The 24,059-nt window shown below is 33.6% G+C and overlaps 1 protein-coding gene and 1 long non-coding RNA gene across 5 annotated transcripts in view; one reads left to right on the plus strand and one right to left on the minus strand.

Annotated features, from left to right (window-relative positions):
• The window catches only part of LOC105149436 (CUGBP Elav-like family member 1-A), a 562,295-nt gene that overhangs the window by 438,604 nt on the left and 99,632 nt on the right, over positions 1–24,059 (minus strand). The gene's annotated exons all lie outside the window — the stretch shown is intronic.
• LOC147910272 (uncharacterized) lies at positions 960–12,406 on the plus strand. Its single transcript, XR_015544355.1, has 3 exons — positions 960–9,343; positions 9,913–10,122; positions 10,858–12,406. It is a non-coding gene; the product is annotated as an uncharacterized LOC147910272 (long non-coding RNA).

The following is a 24,059-nucleotide window of genomic DNA, read 5'->3' on the forward strand; positions in this document are numbered from 1 at the left end:
GAGACGAAGAATAAAAGAGTACTTATCAGATGTGTGGAAACAAAGGTCATAGGAACCACGGCTGAATTCCGCGACTAGACACTTTCAAAGGTGCAGAGATGTTGGTCTTCGCCTTGCAGTCGTTCTTGCAACGTCAAGCTTGAACTCGGACGCATTTCATTACATCTTTCTTTGTTCCATGTATTTCTCTCATCACGCCACTTTTGTTGCGCAACGAAATAAGGGCGCGTGATACCATGACAAAGGGAATGCTTGTATGTATTATGTACAATGTCTTTCCCTTATATTTACTTTTTTAACAGCCAATTTTACATTGTTATTTAATATATTTATTCTGTATATTAATATTGTGCATAAAATGTTATCTACATTCGATTTCAAAAACAATAAATAAATCACGTCATGCGTAATTAGACATTGGCTTTAAATTGAGAATAATGACTTGATAATTTGATAATTGGATAGTAAAAATTTTAATAATATTTACTAAAATCGAAAAATCTCTTAGACATCTTTACAATATAAATAAATGCCTATACAACTTGCAGCAATATTGCTCCAATTTTCAATAGAATAATTTGTGCTGTATGGGAATTTAACATCAGATTTCTAAAGACATTTAAATTTCTAAAGACGTAAGCATTGCTGATTAAATATTGAAATCCAATATTTCTCACTCATTTCATAAATGTAAATATAAAGTGACTAAAAATTTTCATATATTAACAAGATAAATACATGTAATACGAAAATAGATTTGAAAACGGACGAACGTGAATTAATGCTTATCGATCTTTCCAATTCCTGCGAAACCTCTTTCCGGCCACATTCTCGTTTCTCCGATATTGCCGACTTTTACCGCGCACGATGGATTCGAAACGAATCGTGGTCAGCTCGCTGTATAAACGAATGATTTCAACCAACTGCCATATCAACGTGAGAGAGCTGATGCGCAAAAAAAAAAAAGATCGATTAGGAGCGTTTCAGCCAAGCAGAAAATGAGGCTGCATGCATAACGACGAGAAGAGAGGTACAGAAATGAGAGGATTGGACACTCGAAGACTGGCTTTTAATGCGGATATTCGAAAATAATGGAAAGAATGCACGTCGCGTTCACGACGATAGAAAAATAAGGTAAGTACGGTACGGCTGACAAACCGTCGCGTTCATACGCGTCGTGCAGTGCTCTACCGTTCAACTGGAGAAGTTATGTTCATTCGGTTTTTTTTTTTTTTTTTTTTAAATGCATATCTGTGTACTCAGATGAGCGTGTGTAGTCGCATGTGTAAAGGGGGTGTGCAAAGCACGAGTCTCAGTATGTGTATCTAACCACTCCGTCTCGTCGGGGATGGCTTGCGATCAATCATATTTTTTAGGAGACAATGACCGAGTTAAGTAAGTACATACAGCGGCGCTGTCGGCAAAAGAAAAGCAGAACGACGTCGCATCCAATCTGCTGGCAGTGTACTTTCCATAGCGGAAGAAATTCAACGCTCGTCTCTCGCGATGAAGGATCGATGTCCTCGGAGCAGCGAGCGTCGACCGCTTCTCCATCTTTTCCTTCGAACAAGTCACTACGATATGAAATTTTAATACATTGTAGACTTTATTTCCATCTTTCAGCTTCGATCAAACTTTATTTAACCAATGAAGATTATTACGTGTCATTTTCTTGCATTACTTAAGTATATCAATTTAAACAAAATGACTTTATTCCTTCCATTTTGAAATATCTCAACTCATTTATATTCGCGGTTCCGAATCTACAGTGAACATTTAAAATGCTAGCCGCGCTACTTATAGAATTGAAAAATGTATTTGCAAATTTGTATATGAATATTATTAAGTAGGTACATATCAAGATCCGCTTCAAAAATAAGATCTCTCTCTTATTTAATTTATTTTTGTTAATATAACTTCCACTTATAATTGTTTAAATATTTAAAAGTCACATTATTAATATATACATAATTATTTAAAATAAAACATAATTATTTTAAATTATAAAGAAATAATTTTAAATCGATCGAGTGCAGTACAAGCCTAATACATCATCAATCCTACTTTTTTTTTCACATTCTGCCTCCCCAAGATGAGACCACCTTGAAATGACTATTGATTCGCCAAAGGGGTTCATCCCTTGTTCATAGTTTCAATGTCACGTGTCTCTCCAATTCGGAGTCGGTCGTGTACGGCAACCCTCAGTCTGATGTGCTCGCGTCCACGTACGAGCGACTGGACGAACCGAAAGGGGATACACTAGTAACCAGTTGGTCTAATCTACATGCGGCACGTTTCAGCGTTTCAATTTGTTTTTGCACGGTGGATTACTTCCTGACAGGGCCAGCTTTTGATTTTGACGAACCGATCGTGCTTGAAACACGCGCGCATTGCGCGTCTGAAAGCGCCGCTCCGACCGAATGTCCCGCGACGATCTGAACGAATTCATTATATGCGAAGAGAATCGGCGCCTAGAGACAATTTACGTTGATTAAGATTTAAATCGTGTAACTAAACGTAATTGAAAAAGTTGTCGTCAAATTATATCACGCGAATTGCAAGGTAACGAGAGTAATAATTATGTTAATAGCGCTCTGTGAGTTTGCAATGTGCTTTATAGAAAAATAAAGTTTTACTAAGTAAACTGACTTATCTTTTATTGTAGAGCATTAAATTAAAGTTAAACAGGAACGGATTAAATCTATTTACGTAATAAGAAATAACGATATTTTATACAAACCTTAGAAAATCTATTAAAATTGTACAACAAATTGAAAAATAGAGAGCGAGAAAGAGAGAGAGAGAAAAAGAGAGAGAAAGAGAGAGAGAAACCGAATATACCACATTGAAAAAAATGAAAAAATTTATAATTATGAAAACATAGATATATGTATTAGTTTGTAATACATTAGTTTCTATTACAATTTATTAGTTTACTACGTTATTCTTTACATCTTGTTAAGAGACTATCAACAAATACATACACAAATTTAATTAAGCTCCTCTGATAGTACTTGACGCGTCAAAATTATCTGTAAACCATTTGCGTGCATTTACTTCACTTTCTCATTCAATAATTAACTCATCAATTTTATTCGGACCGTTGAAATTTTAAAAAATATCCAATGTCCGAAACACATTCGTTCGAAAAGCGGTTTCTGGAAGGTATGAGAGAAATTAAATTGTCCATACAACGCGCGCATTATATATCGTATTTTCTGGCCGCGCGATACGGGGGTGAGATGGGGACAGAAAGCGTACACTCGTGAGTGCAAGCGAGTCGTCTTGTCCGTTGCCCGACAAACGTTCCGGGATCGTTTTCACCCCGGGGTGCCGGTAAATCTCCTCGCCGTAAACACGGCGAGCTTCGAGCATGCACCGCTCGCATAAATTGGGGACGTCGCCCAGCAGATCAGCCGCGGCGATAACCTCTCGACAGGCTGTCCTACGTCCACGAGACTATTTGCATATATTTGCGAAAAATTATGCGTCGCAACCTCATATGCCCCGTATTTTTTACTTCCACGCCGAAATTTCCCAACTGCGAAATGAAAATACGAATTAAAGAAAATGTCGATATTTCTGGACTTTTATTAAATCCAACATTTATTCAGTAATTTTTTTCTTTTAGAGAAATGAATGTGTAACCTTGATAACAGATAATCTTTGTCATTTTATATGTAAATATATATTTAGGTTAATATTTGAATTAATAAAAATATGGTATATTAAAATTTTTTTCATAATGAAAAAACGACATTAACAATATCATAATTTTTTTACATTTTTATAAACATTTAGTAAAATCATAGCAACTACTTCTAAGATTCTAACAACTTCCTCATCAGATAATTTTTTTAACTCAAACTTATAAATCATTATTAGTTAAATATCATTTAATTATTATTAACATCTAGAAACACAAATAAAACAGTTTATACTGTACAAGTTTTAAGATTTTAATTTGGTGAATGAAGAAGCTTATTACAAAATAATTTATATAAAATAAAATAAGAGCTACTGATCAATGTGCAAATCTGATAACGTTAACAGTTACTTTATATCTAGATGTCTCAACATTCTCTTTTTCACGGCGGAAGGTAAAACGCCTTATCGATCACGATATGATTTCCTGTTTCCCGACGTAGACAACATCCGTATTTGTAGTTTTCTTCGTCTTCCGGCAGTACGACTAACGCGCTTCGTAACTTGCGACCTTTCGCTGTTACGACAATAATGTGCTGTATGAATTTCAGTTTCTCTCATATTTTATGAATTTCTTTGTAATATGCATCATAATTGCATTTGAGCTATATATATGTATATGTAGATGATAAAAAAATACAGATAGAGACAAATATAAGTAAATTAAAAGCAACACTTAGATAAACATCTTTAAAATAATAAAAAGAAAACCAATCAAAAATATGTGTGTTAGTTATATAAGTTTTCGTAAATTTACGTACATTATCTTGATATTTAAATAATTTTAATAGATAATATACAGGATGTAATTAAAATAAGAAGATAAACTTATATCCGCAACAAGCTTCTTATCAAAACATAAAAAAGTATATATAAACTTATATCCGCAAGTTCACATAGCTATTGAAATACAATTCAGTATTTAATAGTCCAATGTTGTCCATACGTATATTGAATCAAAAGAGGGGACGTTTATTTGTTGTAATAAAAAAATTAAAAATAAATAATATCAAATAACGATAAATATTATTTTTTTCATTTTCCATTGATAAATATTTGTTTGAATTGTATTTCAGTAACAGTGGATTTACGGTCACACATATATATGCTTATATGAATCTTTTTTTCCATGCTGTGATATGGGAAATACGTTCCCGAAATTTGTCCCTTAGTTACATTCTGCATAATAAAAAATAAGTCAATATTAAAGTAGCTGTAATTAACTATAATTATGAAATGTTTCCATTTCTTCAAAATAGAGTCAAATTTTTATATCCTTTAAATTAATCCAATATATAATATATCAATTTATTTCTTTTTCAATTCTATTATAAAAAAATTAACGTTAAATATTTCGATGTACGACATGTGTAAGCAGTTTTATTCCAGAAATAGAATATGTATTTGGTTTTAGCGTATTGAAATATGAACCAATATTAATAATAAAACAGGAATTAATTATAAAAATATGTAAAGTGTTGGTGTAAACAAAGGTAAGCGAAAATATTAATTTCCCATTGGAAAAAATAAAAACGGCAAAAAATACATAAAAGAGACAATGGACAAATAAACAAAATAATCATTTTCATTATATAAAGAAAATATTGAACGATAATATTTTTTTATCTCCAGGCTATATATTGATATATTATTCTACTAACGTATTAAATTATAATCACGTATAAGAAAGGAAGGAATTAATTATTAAGTATTCAGATTTCGGACCATATAATTTTAATCTATAAAACGCATTAAATTAAAATAATAATAGCGATGAAAAACGCGTGAGATAATATCCGTAATGTCTTCGAAGTATTGATGGGAATGACGTAATGTTCAATAGCAGATTCAACCGGTAGAAGCTTCCACAAGCAACGACGGATATGCAGTCGCCTCTTCGTGGCCACGGAAGGAACCAATCAAGCGAGCGGAGATAAGTCTTCCGATAATGGAGCCGAACGAATGAGCGCTCTGTCGCGTACCGATATTACGGAAGCCTCAGTCGACGTCCTACAGTATCAGGATCAGTGCGTCCAACGAGGCATAAGGAAAGCCAGTAAACCCAAAGATAACAAATGCAACGTTGTTTGTCGCGGACGCACCAGCTATGCGGCAGCTTCTAATGGAGTGAGCTTACGTATACCTCGCGAGAGAAACGCGAGTGTCTGAAGAAACAGTTTTCTTTAACCCTCCATGATGGTCGAGCATTTCCCACTTGCAATCATCGTATCAAAGTTAAGTGTATTACCGCAAAAGAGTGATTGTTACTACAGGATCATAAATCAGATATAAACAAAATGAATGAAATGCGCGTGTTGAAGAAAATACGACTCTTCACTTTGTTGAGCGAATAATAGATCTGATACCTATATAGGTATAGCTTCCATCAAAGATAATACGAAGCTAAAATTGTCGAAGAATACGATCACAAAATATTAATAATAAACCAGTCTGTACTCGTGCTACATCAGCAATTAAGATTAATCGGCAGAAATCAACGCAAATTGATGAATCCGAGAAGAGTGGAAGCCGATAATTATGAATTTTATTTCAATCCAGCGACTCCATTGCGTTGATCGATTTTAATGGGTTCTTCTATTGGACACTTCGTTACAATTTCTATCGTCGCACTCGCCCAATTATTACGAATGGACGACAATTAACTGTCCGACGAAGTTACGGTGGTGCTTAATGAAGAATTAAATTTTCTTATCGCGTGTCCCTCTTTCCAACGTCGCGATTCTGAGCCTTAATCACGACTGACGAAATTTCGCGAAGAAAGTTTGACCCGAGGTTTGATGTGTCTCGTTAGCGAACGCTAAGGATAAGGAACTCGAATCGACGAGAAGAAGGAAAGGCAGCAGACAGAAGAAAGTTCTGTTCGAAGACAGAAGAGTCAAGCTGCGCAACATCAGAATAATAAAGTCTTCTGCGCCGCGATACATTGTGGAAGATCCTCATCGCGGGATTGTTTAAATGTCATTCATGAGCTTTCATTTGACAAAGCTATTGCGCGAAGAATTATATTTTACAGACGCAATTCTGACAAATGAATCTTGTTTGGATTATTTTATTCTCAAGTGTAGTATAATTACGGCTTATTCATAATTGACTCATTTCACATCAAATTTATAATTGTATTCTCAACAATTGTTCATTATTTTGAGACGTACTGATATTTTTTTGCAAAAAAAAAAAAGATTATTCTGCATTGAAGCAAAAAGTTTAATTTTAATTTTGTTTTGTTCGTCCTAGTGTAACCACAGTTATTTTATTCAACAAAAAGCATTAAGATTAAAATCCGCAGCATTCTTGATAGTAATATCAGAGCATTCTCCTCTATTCATTGTTGCTTTTACGCAAAAACTTACGCATTTCGAAATATTTTGAGAATGAAATGAGGTTAAAATGGTCTTTAAATGACTTCATAGAAAGAGATAATAAAGGAAAGAATTAACGGAGAGAAAGCTTAATGCAATTATAAACGAAGCACGGTAAATCTATCACAAAAAGTTCATAGATATCTATCCGGTGCTCACACAGAATCCAAGCTAATTAATTTTTATTAAACGGCGCGGCACAGCGGTCGAAAGTTTTTTAAGTACTTCTCAGCAGAGACAGTCCTTCTTAGAGACAGCCCTTTCCCTTGTAAAAGACAGATTGTTGCGAAAAGTTTTCCAAGAATAGCAGTTATGAAATCTTTATTGCGTACTTGTTCGTAATTTAATATACCTGTAATGTACTTGACGTTTCATAAAATAAGACAACTCTCTGTCAAAAGACGTAAGAGTGAAACAAACGCCTTCCGATAGTAAGAGTGCTTAATACAAAGAGGTATCTTTAATGGTCGCCAGTGATGACGGTTAATATCGATATTTGTCAGCTGTCCTGACGAAATTACATTGCCGGGCGTGAATCTGACGAGAAAAGATTAATAAAGAAGTTCGCGCGAGAGCGGCGCACTTTTCTATAAGGTCCTGCCATCCTTTACTTCATGACTTTCCATTATCATCATCGATCAATACGTAATTATTGATTCTCGTAACCTGAATATCTGGATCGGGTTATACATTCTCGTGACAGCGCATTTATAAAGCCCGTGCTCTAATTTCACGATCGAATTTCATTTGTAGCTCAGTAATCCTCGGAGGCAGATCGCTGTGCTTTGGATATAAATAAAATTAGATGAAGTTGATTTAAGTAAGACACCTGATACCGTTTACAGTGAAACAGAATGGCCATCCTTGGCCCTTTCGTGACATTAAATTTTCAATATCCATCCGATTCTTTCGCCCAAGCTTTGAAAAATGAATGGAAGATGTATAAATTATGTCGCAAGCAAAATAACTAATCAAATATTTTATAGATCTGCTAGACAATTCCAAAATTTTTCATTCTTAAATATCATGAACTAGTTGACTCGTATTGATACTCATCATTCTTCTCACGCGCCTGCGAGACAAGACAAATTCCCCCAGATCTTCAAACGTGTCGTTCTAGACCTCGTACTCGTTCACGTCGACCATTAGAGAAAACTGAATCCACGCTTGTTACTCAAGATATTGAGTTTCACGATACGCCCGTTATCCCAACTCTTCCAATTCTGTTTGCCAGACAGGTCGAACGCCTGTGCTCGCTCACGGTACTTTGGCTTCGTTAAAGGGTAATGCACCGACAATACAGTCCTCTTCCCAATTCTCTAATTCCTACACGAAGTTTGTACCAAGCACAGCGCGTAAAATAGAGGAACATCTTTGGTGTGTGTTACCGCTTAATACATTTGTCGCTTATTTTATCATGCAAGTAGATATTATAAATAAAACTACTCAATAAAGAAAAAAATGTTTCCATAACAGTTCTTAATTTTTAGATTTTTCTCTTAATGTTTATTAAATGGTCTCAATAATTCTGTTTGTAATAATTTTTAAATCCTTGAGATTTTCATAGAAATTTCATAAGTTTATAGAATGATTTACTTTCAGACAGAGAGAGAGAGAGAGAGAGAGAGAGAGAGAGAGAGAGAGAGAGAGAGAGAGAGAGAGAGAGAGAGAGAGAGAGAGAGAGAGAGAGAGAGAGAGAGAGAGAGAGAGAGAGAGAGAGAGAGAGAGAGAGAGAGAGAGAGAGAGAAAGAGTATCATAAAAAGTTAACTGATGTTATTTTTGCACTGATTGATTCAATCTATTGTATCACGAAAATAATTTTAAATTTGAGGAAAGAGTCTCATTAATTTTTTATTCGTCTAACATGAGTGCGATAATTCGATCGAATAACCTGCCCGATCATGTCAACGTTCTAAAGGACTGCAACACGAGTTGCTTCCAGCGAGGACGTAGCCGGATTTGCTCTTGGGAAGAAACTTTCAACTCGTGAAATCCCGGAGCGGTTATGAGGAGCGTCTTATCTGCCGACGAAACTACCGTCACCTGGTTAGGAAAAGTTATACCGAAAGTTCTCGCTCTTAGCCTAAAAAGACGTCGTGCCCCAGAGAAAAAGCATCCAAAGAATTTCGGTTGGCGGAGGTTACGAGTGGAATAACGAAGAACGGAACAATTCTTTTCGAAGCACTATTCCAAGCGGAACTGCGATGACGCATGCTATTTGTAATAGTGAAAATTTCGAGCTTGCAATTCGTACAAAGTAATTCACATAAAGATGTGCAACTTTATATTAACATTAATTGCTTAAGAAATTGTTAATTGAATTAAGTATAAACAATGTTATTTTCTGTATCACTTAAGAGAGGAAAATGCAATTTGGCAGCCCATTGTTTTTTTGTATATCAACTTATGAACATAAATTTCATCAACAATCCAATTTATAATGCATCGCACATCACGTACTCTATCTCTTCTCTTTGATATTACACGATTACAACGCGCAAACAAGTATAAATTAATTATATACGCTAAATAGTAAACGTGGCTTAGACGAACTATAAACCAACTTTAAAACAATTAACCGTGCATTGTTATCTTACGTAGAAGGATGCAGAGAATACGAGCGATAATATCAATAGATTAAAAAAGAAAATAGATATTTAAAGAACAAACAAATTGAGAGAGAAAGATAAAGTTTATATAATTGATCTTGTCGTATATTTTACATTGTATATTCCTCAATTTTTTATAGAATTCATATTTATCAATTTGCTTTTATCATGAAATGTTTTCTATTACAAAACTTTCAAAACTTATTTCATGTTTCAGAATTTAACAATAATTGCTGCAATCACTAACAAGATCATATTACAACCGAACTTTCTCACGTTGCTGCCTCACTGCTCGACAAGACGTTAGAGTTTGCTGAATTCAGTTGGTCAGAGCGTTAAATCAGAAGCTAAGACTCCTCCGAACATCTGACTAGTATGATAACCAACACGTCAGCCAATTTGGATCTTGCCTCGTCACTTTAACACGGTAAGCAAAACTCCTCTAATATCTATAGCACCATATATATATATATATATATATATATATATATATATATATACATATATAAAATATACTGCGTCATTATACTCCTCTTACTTTTCTTTTATTTTATATAAATTAGAAGAGAATTATATAAATATAACTTTCGTTAATAATTTGTGCTTTTTCATAGCAAATATTCATGATTAATTATACGATAATTATCTAATAACTAATAACGTAAATACATAGACTAATAACATAAATATGTAGATAAATAAATGAATATAATATAACTTTCAAAAAAATATTAATAGATTCTATTATTAGGTGTTGGAATTAATTCGTAGCGTTTTACAAGTGATGGGAAGTACTTTCATTAATGTATTTTTTAATGCTCATGTGAAATAAATAACATTCTTTCATTAAAAAACGCTACGAATTAATTCCAACACCTAATATATTTTAAAAGTCAATCATATTAAACAATTAAATTAATTATATGAACAGTTTTTTTCAAAGAACCAATTTTCGAACCAATTAATCATTAGTTCGTTTCTACGAAAACATATTTTATGAACAATTAACTCATACTCATGCATACGTACTTTGTACTTGTATTGCACGCACGCACGCACGCACGCACACACATACACATACACATGTAGGAAATGAATTATTTAAATAATATTAAATATTCGCATTATGAATACTATTCTTTTAAATATATGAATAATACAGGGAATTTGTCAGAAATGACGGGGCGCCAAACTCCGGACAAACGAAAAGTATAAAATGATAAAAGAAAAATGAAAACGCGACGAAGAAGCTCGTGGTAGTCGCGCAAAGTGTTTCGCTAGTTATGGAGGTCGAAGTTCGTTACCGGACGCGTCACGGAAATGGCGAAACCTTGTCAGTCAGCCCTCGCAGAAACACTTCGCGAGAATGAAAGACAGAAGAAGAGAGAGAGAGAAAGAATGAGAAAAGGATGAGAAAGAAAGAGAAAGGTATAACAGAGACAGGAGAGGAGAAATTGCACCAATATAAACCCCAAGTCGTCCGCATCTCCGCCCGTCCGAGCGAATTAATTTAAGTCTAGCGGGGCTCTAGCAATTTCCGCAATTTTTCTAGCTCGCCTCAATTTGGCCTGCAACCGATTTGTAGGGCTTCGACATCATCCGCATCTACTTTTTCTCGCGTTTCTTTTCCATTACGTCGCAGTTGAATTACGCGCGCAATGTAAGGAATATGTCTGACTGTGTATTCTTCTAAAGACATTTAATACATTACGTCATCAGCTGAAAAGAAATAGACTTGCAAACTGGACAATTATGAAATCGAAGATAAATAAAATTAATCAAATCGCATATTCATTACATATGATTATTTTAAAATAATAACTAAACTTTTTCGAATACAAAAAATATTTGCGACATCCTCAAATGTATAAATTTAATATTTTAAGACTTAAAATGTAAATCATCTTAATCAAGTTTAAAAAAACAATAAATTTTTATAATTTTTAATTTTAATAACAAAATAAATTAATAGTTTTTTACTTTAAAATTTTTTATTTTTTGCAATTTTTCCTTTTAATGCTCTAACATTCAGCGAAGTATTTAAACATAAATTTAATTGAAAAATAATAATAAATAGTATGTTAAAAATTAATTAAATTTCCAAGATAAGTGTAATTGTATAATATATAAAGTCGACAATAGTATTCCGCGATTGCTATCATGCGTCTTCAAAGTGTTACTTCGAGAGTAATTATTTACTTTTATGAGTTGATAAAGAAACTTTTACGCTCTGTGAAAGCGTCGTAAATTGTTATTTAAGTAAGTTCGGTGGCGAGTTATAGCGAGCTGTCTGATCCAACGTGTCTAAAGCTATCGTGTTTCCAACTGAGTCAAACACGCGTTCCTCCGGTCGTAAGAAAGTTTTCGGGTTTCGCAAGCGGCGGATGTTGGAAACTGGATCGATTATACGAAAACTTGGATAATGCGTTTTTAGCCATCCGATGGTCGCGATTAAGCCGCTCTGCTTTTCGATCGGTAACGAGGCGAGTGAAATTTGAAACCAAATCCTCGAAGCGAGGTGGAAATCTGAGAGCTTTCCGCCTCATCTTGGCAGACGAACTTCGTTCCTACGTACTACGATAGAACTTTTGCAATTTCCAATTGATCGATAATATCAACATTACACTGCAATATATAAGAATGCGCGCGTACGAAATTCGTTTCTTCAGATTTGTATTATACATAAAGATAAATAAAATTCTCGTTCATTATACACAACATATGTCGTATTCTCTGTAATCTGTTAATCTACATTAAAATAAATATTAAACATATGTAAATATTTAATAATGTTATGTTATACATGACTGTTATAAATGTAGATATTATATATTTTATATAATTATGTATACATGTTTTATATATATATTATATATATATATATATATATGTGTGTGTGTGTGTGTGTGTTCTTGTGTGTGTGTGTATAAATAAAATCACGAACTTTATATGCTATATGATTATATGTTTCTGAAACGGCTTAGTTTCTAAAATATTAGATATCAAAGTCAAAAAAAAATTTTGCAGTAAGTTTTTTCAAAAATTTTGGAAACACCACTCGAGTTGTATTCATGTTCTTAAAACATACATAAGGTTTGAAAATAATTCAAGAAGTTTTTGAAATTTTGGAAAAAACAAAATTTTTCCATCAACTTTAAAAGTCATCATATAAAAAATGACATAAGCAAAACCATAAGACTGCTAGACCAATAAATATCTTATGTAAATCAATATGTCGTATTTATGTCGGATACTCATTGATCCAGAGATCTTATGCTATGTTTATGCAGCTTATGTCATTTTGTGTGTGATGGGCTTTATGCCCTGTGTCTTTGAAATTAAATTGCAGTTACAAACATACGAGGTCATATGAGGTCTTGAATTTAAAAAAATATGAAGAATTACCCTTCCCCTAAAATCTTTTAAAATACTTAAGAATGTATATATATATATATAAAATTTTATGGAGGAAGGATAATTCTTCATATTTATATATATATAATTTATATTTTCTTCAATACAATCACAGTGCGTACGAATCATAATACAATGATTAAAATTATATAATATAGTTTCTAAAAGCTTTAAAGCTTTAATAACAATATAAATCATTTGGAATAACCGTACGATACCACTATTATAAATATTGTCACAATGAAGTAACTGAAAAAGATAAAAATCTTCCCATTAGATCTTATTATAGACAGCGATTTCCTACGCGTCTTCTTCTAGAAGACAATCTGAAAGATATTGTTTTAAATGCTACGTTGAATGTAGCTTTCTTCGCTTTTCATTAGCTTCTTACAGAAAGCTTCGCAACCGTTCTTGGACCGATCGACGAATCAACCAATCTGATGCAAACGGGGAGGGAAGCACGCGGCTTTCTCTCTCGCTTCATTCTCTAGAGAGTATTTAATTTCCGGACCGCGAGAGGCGATGGTCGCGCGCGCGAAAACGTTGCGACGCCGTCACTCCCGCGAACAATGCATGTCTCCGATAGACGGATAGTATCCAAGCTCCAGCGGTGTGCTAACTTCTCCCGCAACATTACGCTCAACCGCTCTAATTATAGAGCGAAGTGGGTGTAGATATCAATTCAGTCTCGAGGGAGCATACTTACTTATCGATTGTTAACTGGCGAAACGAGAACGTTTCAAGAAAAATGTGAAGGAGCAGTAGCAAAATGGACAGAACTAAATAAGAGATCTGAGAAGAATCGAATGATGCCACAGTAAGTGTCATTAAAATAAATTTATTGATTGCGGTAGATCAAAGTAAATATTTTGTATATCGAATATTTTAAGAATTTCGAGATAGATATTGTTAAATAAATGTAAATGTCGATTTTGTTTTGAATTAAAGACATTTTAAGCATTACTTACTTTCTTAATTAGAATATTTTAGATTATATATAACAATTACATTGAACATATATATCATATATTTGTTAATTTTGTATTAAAATTATGTGATCGACTATTGTGTGTGATAGATCGAAGAGTAATAGAATTGAATCTTTGAAAATTTGTTTTATGGGTACCTATTCGCAAGAAAGTATTAAGTTATCGGACAACTTGCAGTTAAGTCGGCAATTTGCAAAAAAATCGCCTCACTTATAAATACGTATACCGCGGTTCGTTATCGAGAAAAGGAAATATTAAGATCTGCGTAAAGTGACAAGTACTAAAATCTACGAACATGAAGAGCTTGAGAACTTCGGCCAACTTCGTTCCGGCTATGATATCAGTGAAAACTTTCCAATTTGCCGACAATAACACAGATGGATCGATATATCGTTCCTTTGGGATAGATGAGAACAGTTCTCTACAGACGAATATCTTCTTACGTGTACACGTGCAACCTACACTTGAACAATTTTTTCTTGAATGATTGCTTATTCAGCGTTTTTAGATTTAATTCAACTAAAATGCATTATTTTTATTTTCATATAATTAAATCTTTCAATAAATATTTTTTAGAAAGAGATGTTAGAAATTTAATTAAAAAACAGAAAATGTTATTATCTATTTAATTCCTTAAAACTTAATTTAAGATTCTTTAACATTCTTTGATAACTGAATAATAATATTTCAGTTTCAGATTTCACAGAGAATTTCAAATACTATGATTTTTCTAAGTTGTTCTGAGACACCGTTTGTATGTGCCTGTATATAGAAAATTCAGGGCTTTCGGCATTATGGGCGATACAAACAGTGCGTATTTTCCGACTTCTAACTCCAGCCTTGTTCAACGACAGGCCAAGCACTTTCGAAGCTTTATGAGGTGATAATTTATTAAACGCCGTCCGAATAATAAGCAAATCCTCACCATGGACGGCTTCTTTCGACTCTTCAAACTCGACGGCCTGTTCGAGAGACCGTGCTGTCCCTCTCGATGCGCTCCACCATCCACCGAACTAGATTTTTATCGCCGTCACTTCCACGTCGCGCTCCGGCAACGGCCCTTTTGTATTCCCCGACCGAGAAAAGTAATCGAGTGGACACTCGAGGGACCGTCGTCGTATCGGTCTCGATCGAGACGATCCCACGTAGGCGTGCGAAACGCGATTTAAATGCAAATTTCGTCGCTCCTTGTGCAGTCCTCGCGAAACACTTTCGAACTCTTGCCTCGTTCCTCGCTTCTTGATTACGCCAAGTTTTGATAGAGTCTTGTAAATTTCTCTCTTCTGAAGTACTGCGTCTGGATTTTAATCGCGACCTTCCGACATTCTCTTAACGGCGACGACATCGTCGATCAGTCGTTCTAGTGGCCGTTGCCCAGATGAGGAGCAAAAAATAATTGACCCATTTACTGTCCACTTCTTAACGTGACAAGATATTTTATAGATTGTAATCGAAAAACGAATATCACCCGATTGTATTACCTTTACCTTTAAATAAACTCATTGTTCACGTTTTTGGATCGATAATGATTATTTAATGGCAAATCTAAAAGTCTATTTTTAAAATATTCAATTCCATTATACGATCTAAAGTAATAATAATATTAATTATAGTTTATTGCATTATCTAAAGTAAGAAGAGAATTTTCGATGCTAATCCTAAAAACACCATCGTGATATCTTATTCCAATAGCAATTTGTTTAATATATGCATTTTAATAATATATGAATAATAAAATTTTAAATTTTCTTTTCAAGTTATTTTTTTAAATAGATTGTAACATTAAGATAACACATATAGGTATTGAAAACTTCAAAAGGTTTGCAGATTTATTGTAATTATAAATGTACTCTTCTAACAGAAGCATTTGGTGTTCAATCGTTTACCGAAGAATCTTCTTCATTTGTTTTTATTTCGTCTAAAGTTAATAGTTTGCGTATTCTAAGCATAGTAATAGTAGAGCGTAAGCTTCTTTAGTATTGACTCTGAAGTCGCAATCTGCAGCTTCGCCGTGTTTACGGATTCGCAAGCGACGAGATACGTATACGATGGCGGTGAATTCTTCGGCGTAGATTTAACATGCACGCGGATTTCATCTGGTGCAATCGGAGAACCAATGACGACGTCGACTTTATGTATTCCATCCACGACGCGAACGACGCGTCAGGACGACGGTCGTGAGATAGCGGGTGGCGGTGCGAGCGATGGAGAAAGAGAGATTTCAATGGCAAGCAAATAGCACGAAGCGTGCGACCAATGGGCTTTCCCTTTGATTAAATGTAAATTGTGCGGGGAACGCGATTAGTACTCCCAGCACTTCGCCACCGGTCTTCAATTGTCCTATACCGTGATTCTAGCGCTTCTATATCTCGGAATAGGTCTCTCGCCGCATTTTCCGAAATAAAGAAGATCAAAGTAGTCGACGTGATTGTAACAGAGATCGCATTTGTTTCGTCTAAAATGTCACTCGTAAAGCTATGTTCGGAAATATCATCTAATAACTTCATGTATATTATTTTATCCCTGTTATTTATCGTATATTAAACAAAGATAAAATAATACATAAGACTATTCGAATGGTGTTTTCGAACAAAGTTCAGTTCAGTTTACACTCGAAAATAATAAATATTTAATAAAAAGATTTCGGATCAATATTTGTCTAATTTCATATAATTAATAGTGAAACATTCCACAATGTATAATTATAATTACAATAAAATTAAGAATTTACCTATCACAGCTACTAAAATCAATTTATATTTAATAATATTATAACTAAATAATTTCAATTATTGTTTAGAACTCAAGAAAAGATAGAACAACATTATGTCGAGTAAAGAATTTTCTATCATTGTTATTAAAATCAATTTATATTTCATAATATAATATTAATGATAAATTATTTCAATTATTGTTTGTTTATTCAAGAGAAAATAGAATAATATCAAGAGTTAAGTATCAAATAAAGAATTACACTAAACAAGAAACTTTACAAGGTGTCAAATTTTTATTTTAATAAAACTTTGTACATATATTTCTTATGCGTAAATAAATGAATTTAGAAAATACTAGTTGCGCCTAATATAAATGGTTCATGTATTTAATTCATATATTGCCGTAACGCATATGTATATTAAATTTTAACATTTATTAAAATTTAACATTTAGCGAGATTTTCTTTGTAATTCATAATTCTCCTTTCTCTCTTTTTTCTTTGTTACAATTTAATTGTCGATTCAATGTGAAAAATCGATAAAACTAGTATCATTTCGATATGATTAAATATTTGAAATGTATGCAAAGCGTTATTAGAAATGTAAGCTTAATTGACACGATTAATCAGATTTACATATTATCCATTTAATTTACTATCTTTCACAATCTCGAATATCTCGAATATCTCTTCAATCTCGAATATCTCGAATATCTCAATCTCGAAGATCGTCCATGAGGCAACTACGCGATTTGCATCAGACAGTTATAAAGCACTCTGTGGGATATGTAAAGACTATAGCACGTGTGAAAACTGGAAAGCGTGAAAAAAAAGGCGAGGCGGGGGTTCGCATACACTTTCGGTTACCTCGGATTTTCCGCTCGTTCCATGTCGACATTCACGTCCTCCCGCCTGGAGCGATGCGAATCTGTCCGATAAAACAGCGGACGGACCATTAGCTAATCCTCTGGAGGGTAAAACAGTGCCGCGGGTGAAGAGAGGGACCTGAACGTGATGGCGAAAGGAAGGAGAGAGGGTAGAATGAAAAGGGGTACGGAGGAAGTGAAACGGGCAAACGAAAGGGCGTCGGGTGCCACTAGGGAGATTTCTGGGTGCGCAATTGATTGGCGCGCTGACGACGCCAACGCTCAACCGACGTCGACGTCGGTTGATTAGAATGAAGCAACATGGAATCCCTCTCTAACCGCCTAATGGCACGCCGCAACCTATGTTTACTGTGATCTCGGACTTGGCTGTATGTTGCTCGCGATTTGCCATCTGCAATGCCAATGAAACCGATCTCCGTGCTGCGCCGCATCGCGAGCGAGCCGGATAGACAATCCTGATGACAATCATTCGAACAGCGCGATTTCAAGGAGTTTACACTGCACCGAAGACGTAGAGTCGTTTTTGACGTTGATCGAATGCGAGAGTGTTCGATTGGTTATACGCGCAATCCCGACCAACAGCCAAAATCGCTCTTGTTCACGCTCTGGCCTTTTCAGCGCGGAAGCGTCAGGTTTGAGCTGAAAATGCTCGTTGCAATGCTAAAAATACTATAGTGTCAAAGTGACGTGAGGTGCTGACTACACTTGTATCAACGTTTTACTATTTTAACACACAGAAAAAAATCGTAGAGAAGACTATTTGTTGTTACTTTTTTTTTTAGAATTTTTTGTAAGTCATCTTACAAGTCAGGTAGATATTGTAAAAAGATCTATCAAAAAGTGTACACATGTATTAACTCTGGTTTCCTTTATTGTGGCTACCATGAGAATGTTCACAAAAAAATTTATATAATACAATAGATAGTACAAATACTTAGTAAAAAGGCCTTACTAAATTATAGGTTGAAAATGAAATTGTTTCCAAGTATAAACAATTTTGTACATATATTAGTACAATAATTATTGACTTCTATGTGTCGCATGCGGCATCATTCCAGTGTTTACAAATCGCGTTCTGAATGTTCTCATTCACATACATACTTTATAATGAAAGATTTTATCGGAAATCAGTAAATTGACATCAGTCAGACTGCAATTGGATAGTCATTATAGAAGATCACCTCATTAGATCTATAATTCTCCTAAATAGGCTATCAGATATACTATTTATCTCAATTTCTCTCTCGTGCGATACGTAGAAAGTAAATAGCCAATTAGGATACTAACAAAATTGTTCACATTTCGGAAACGGTTCGCTTTTCGATCTATGTTTATTAAGATTTTTTTATTTACATATGTATGACGTATATGTATATACCATATAAATATTGAGTGCTTTTTTTACAACATTCTGTATAATGCATGTGTATTTACATTATACATGTAAATTACTATTTATATATTTGCTTAAATTTAATTTTTATTTATTTACTTTCTACGTACTTTTCAGATTTTTCCTTATTACTGACACATTTCTTTCAAATTTTTACTTCCGGAGTATTTAATTACTTATAGCTTGATAATAAATTATAAAACATGATTTCTATACATAAATTTAAATTTTTAATTAGATATGCTCAAATAATATATTCTAATGTTCATACAGTTTTCTTTTGATAAAAGTTCTTTTGATAAAGTTTAATATTATATTATTCAATTATCGAATAATAAAATTAAATTATCTCAAAAACTTGCTAATGGTATTATAATGAAATAAACTACGTCTCTTTCCGTTATCAAATTACCATCTACTATCTATTTGTAACAAGGCTAGACGATTATTATCGATAAGAATAAATTATTATTGAGATAATCTATTATTTGCGTATAACGTTCTACATTTACTTTCATGAGAGACATGAGTACTATTGACATTTCATGTTTCTATTTCTGCTATTATCGGATAGATAATTCGTATGGATCATGCATAAAATTAATAAACTTTATGCAAAATAATTCATAAACTAAATCATAATCTGCCTGTTCCGTGTCATTCCTTTCGGAAAATTGGTAGATTTCCATTGCGCACGAATATTTAAATATTATATGACAAAGTTAAAAATGTATATAATTTATGAAAGCATATTCACTATTGTCATTTATGCATATGCACAAATCGAATTGTTCTTGTTGTTTGGGAAAAGATCAAAAACGTAAATAAAAAATTCAATGTTAGAGTAGATGAAAAATTATATGATAAATTTTAGATGCGTTTCAAAACCGGAAGATTACAATATAATTTATAAATAACATATAAATATATGTAAAACATATTATATATGTATATCTTTTAAATCTTTCCATACATTTTTTAAAATTTTTGTAAAAAGATTCAGATTTTTCAATTTTCTGCCAATAGCAAATAATTATTGCGCATTATTATATTGTATATTATATGATAATTATTTATATCACTTTTCTATTAAGTAAATTTTTTCAGTTCATGTGAGACTTTTAAAGATTTGATACATAAATTTGTCTTTTTTATTTAACAATTAATAATTATGTTAATTTAAAGAAAAAAATGTAATTTAAAGAAAAAAAAGTGCAATTGTCAATTAATAATTTCAAATAATTTTATCGTTTAGACTATAAGATGCATAATAATAATGCGAGCATCGATGCAAGTGTTATTAAAATTGGGAGAGAAGACTCAACTATAAATTACAGGCACAAATCGAACTTGCTTTTCGCTAGCTGTCGAGACTCTAGTTTCTGTACTATGTCTGGGACAAGGGTTCAAAGGGTTGTCGTCGAAGACAAGAACGCCGACATTAAATGGAATTATCGAGCTCTTCATTTCCCCGTCCGACCTTCGATCATTTTCTGTCCTCACCGCTGCTTTCCACTCTTAGAACCGGTCCAGGCAAACATCATCCACTAGAGCTCAATCTCAATAACAATTATTTCCGTTATTAGAAATTTAATAAAGGACTTGTGCGAGGTCGCAGCCGTCATTGCTCTTTGACGACAGGATCGCCTCAATAACCGTTTTCGCTCTCCATAATGCCGCCAGCGCGAAGAAGTCGCCTCCCTTCAAGGATCGCCCCGGACGGTGGCCGGAACGAAGACGAAGGAACAAAGCAAAGATTGCACGGCAAAAGCTCGCGACGCAGGTGAACGAATTGAGAGGACTAGTCAAAAGCTAACGGGGGGGAGGGGGAGGGGGAGGGGGATGTAAATGAGGCGGGAATGACGAAGAAAAGGGTAATACGGTGTGCTTTGAAAGGATCGAATGAGCGCAAAGGAAGGAAGATAAAGGACAAAGAAAGATAGATTCAAAAGGACTATATTGCGTCCATCGGTAGAATTCGAGGAAATCAAGAAACTGTTCATCGGTGGGCGGAATTGGAGATCGAGAATCGGGGTTGCATGGAAATTAGAGCGACCAAGCGTGGAATGAGCCAAGAAAATCTCAAGATTATCGTTCGCGGCAAGGATTGTGGTGGGTTTTCAGTTTTAACCGCAAGGAAACTTGACGGAGACAGCAGGTGAATAACAAAATTGAAAGAATCGTGAAAACGCGCGAGGTTTGAAATGAAAGGGCAAATGGGTGACGGAATTGAGAGAATCGACTTGCCGACAAAAGAGACTAAGGGATGCAAATGAGACAATGAAGAAAATGGAAAGGGGAGGTTATGCATGACGTTGCAGGAAAAGGGAAGAATGTGTAAATTTATAAGAGGAATGGGAAAGAGAAAAAGAGAAGAGAGAGAGAGAGAGAGAGAGAGAGAGAGAGAGAAAGAGAGAGAGAGAGAGGGGGCTTGAAATAGCTAGAGATAAAAGGTATAAAATGGAACAAAGAAGAAGGAAGATGAGGAAAATGAAGCAAGTGCGCGGAAACGAAGAATGTTTCGCGTTCAAGAAACGCGACACTCATTTCTTCTTCTCCGTCCTTTCGTAACCGGAAGCCGACCGAGAGATTGAAATCGCGGGCATAAGTGAAAAGTGCCGATGGATTCATCTGTATTCTGCGAGGCGAATATCTTGAGATTATCTCTGCATTGCGGGGTTAGACGAGCGTGACTTCGTCGAAGATTTATCTCGAGTCTCTTCCGTCGACTTATTCTTACAAACGCTAGAAAATGGAACGGCCTTTTGCATTTTCCCAACTGGATCCTCGTTAAGATTTGAAGTTTTGAAAATAACTGACTATATTTAAGATCAATGTTTGATTTTGTCCCTTCGGATCCTAATTTGAAATAATCTTACTATTAACACGTCCCGTGCCAACAAATTTTACATGATTTGTGTATTTCTCATGCTGCGTGTGTTACTTACCTGTATGAACATGATTACTGTACTTCTAAAACAAAATGTGAAAATGTGAAAATTGCATATGACCAAAAAATTACAAAAAGTTATTATAAGGGAGAAAGTTTAATGTATAAAATGCAGTGCAGAGAACAAAACAAAAATACATTTTATTAAATATTTATTAAACTAATATTTAATAAAATTATTTCATAAAATTGATATTTTATTAATAATTAAAATTAAATATTTATTAATAATTATTTAATAAATAAACATTTTTTTTATTAGAAACAATATGTCAATGTTTTGTGTTGAAGCAGAATAAATGTGAAATAAATTTGTTTATTACAAAATGTTGCAATTTTTATCGTTTCTTGCTTTGTTTGTGCTTAACTTATTAACATTTGTTGTTAACATTTTTTCGTAAATATCATATGAAACATGAAATTAAAGATTATAATATTACAAGTAGTATCGCAATTCGATATCACAAATATAAAAACTGATCGCAATATCGCGTGATCAACAGTATTAATATTGCATACTATAATTATGCATTTACATGATATCACATAATGCATTAAAAATTTCATAATTTCTCTTAATAATAAAAAATCTGAATGTGAGATCCGTGGATTATCGGTAAACTATGCAACACGGAACGAGTAAAAAACAGGATAATTCAAGAGATATAATTGAATATGTTTAATAATAGGAATTAACATTAAATAATAATTTTTTTATCATTGTCATTATAAACTATATTTTATAATCATTGTCATTATAAACTTTCTATACTAAAAGTTAAAAAATTTGCAGCTTATTCTTCTGTTCAAAAATTGGAAATTTTTAAAAGAATATAATTCCAAAAATGATTATTATGATAATCTAAGAAATATTTTAAAGCTTAAAGTCTGTATTTTTCAAATCGTAATTTAGATGACAGTCTGATTAATTTTTTACAGGGCTACACGAATACAAATGAGACACGTCAAAATTTTTTAAGAACTTTGTAAAGTTTCATAGCGTGAAAAATCGCACGCAAAAGCAGTTTACATCTTTCAAAAGAATGAATCTTTATCTTTAATTTGCATATCTATTGTAAGTGTTGTACGATTTTTTTCACCGAGTTATTCAATATCGAAGCAAAAAGCATAACTTTTTAATATAAAAGAAAAAAATTATTATTTAAACTATCGACCTAAAAAGTGAAGACTTCAAACTTTTGAAAGGTTTCTTAAATCATCTCATTATCGTCATTTTATATGAAATTACACTTTCTTGAAAATTATCTATTTTTTTAAGGATAAAATAAGTAATCCCTTAATTTTTTGACATAAGAAATATAACATAATTATTTTTACTAATGTCAAAATCAAATAATTATGCATACTAAAGCCACATAAAGTTATTACACAAAATAAAGTTATTATAAATCTAATGTCACAATTGTCCTTTGTATAAATGTTTGAATCGACTTGTCTGTCTTTTGCCAACAAGCAAAACTTTTAGCATTAAAGCGCGGTCACTGCATTCGTCAGATGGCAAGAAAGAAAACGGTGGGACAAAGTCCAGCTTCGGACGAGAAGAAGTGTACCTTCGAGGATGGATAGTCCTCTTAATTTTTCCAATAATGGTTCTGCCGCAGCAAGGGTCGGCTGTTTATCAAGGCTGCGATAGGTAGGCCGCAAGTCCTTCTACACGGGCTTCTTGCACGAACGCTCGCGGGCCGTAACAGGGGTGCACAAAAAGGGAAGAAACGAGGGTAGAGAAAAGAAGAAACTAATAATTCGGAAGCAGTTTCCGAAGCTGCAATGGTTGTCGATTCGAAGTCGTTCGATGGCTTCCATATATACAAGATCATGGTTTTTTTGGTCGTATTAGCGGATTGTGATAGCAAGCACATATTTTCAAGTAATTGTACAATATGTCTGTTAACATTTTAAAGAAAATAGAATTTGTTGCACCACTGGATGTTTCAAGTTAGGAAGAAAATAAAACACAAAATCTCCGATATCAAAGTATTTGAATTAAAGATTATTTA

This window comes from Acromyrmex echinatior, chromosome 3 (assembly GCF_024713525.1).
Source record: "Acromyrmex echinatior isolate Ae372 chromosome 3, ASM2471352v2, whole genome shotgun sequence".
NCBI classification, from domain to species: Eukaryota; Metazoa; Arthropoda; class Insecta; order Hymenoptera; family Formicidae; genus Acromyrmex; species Acromyrmex echinatior.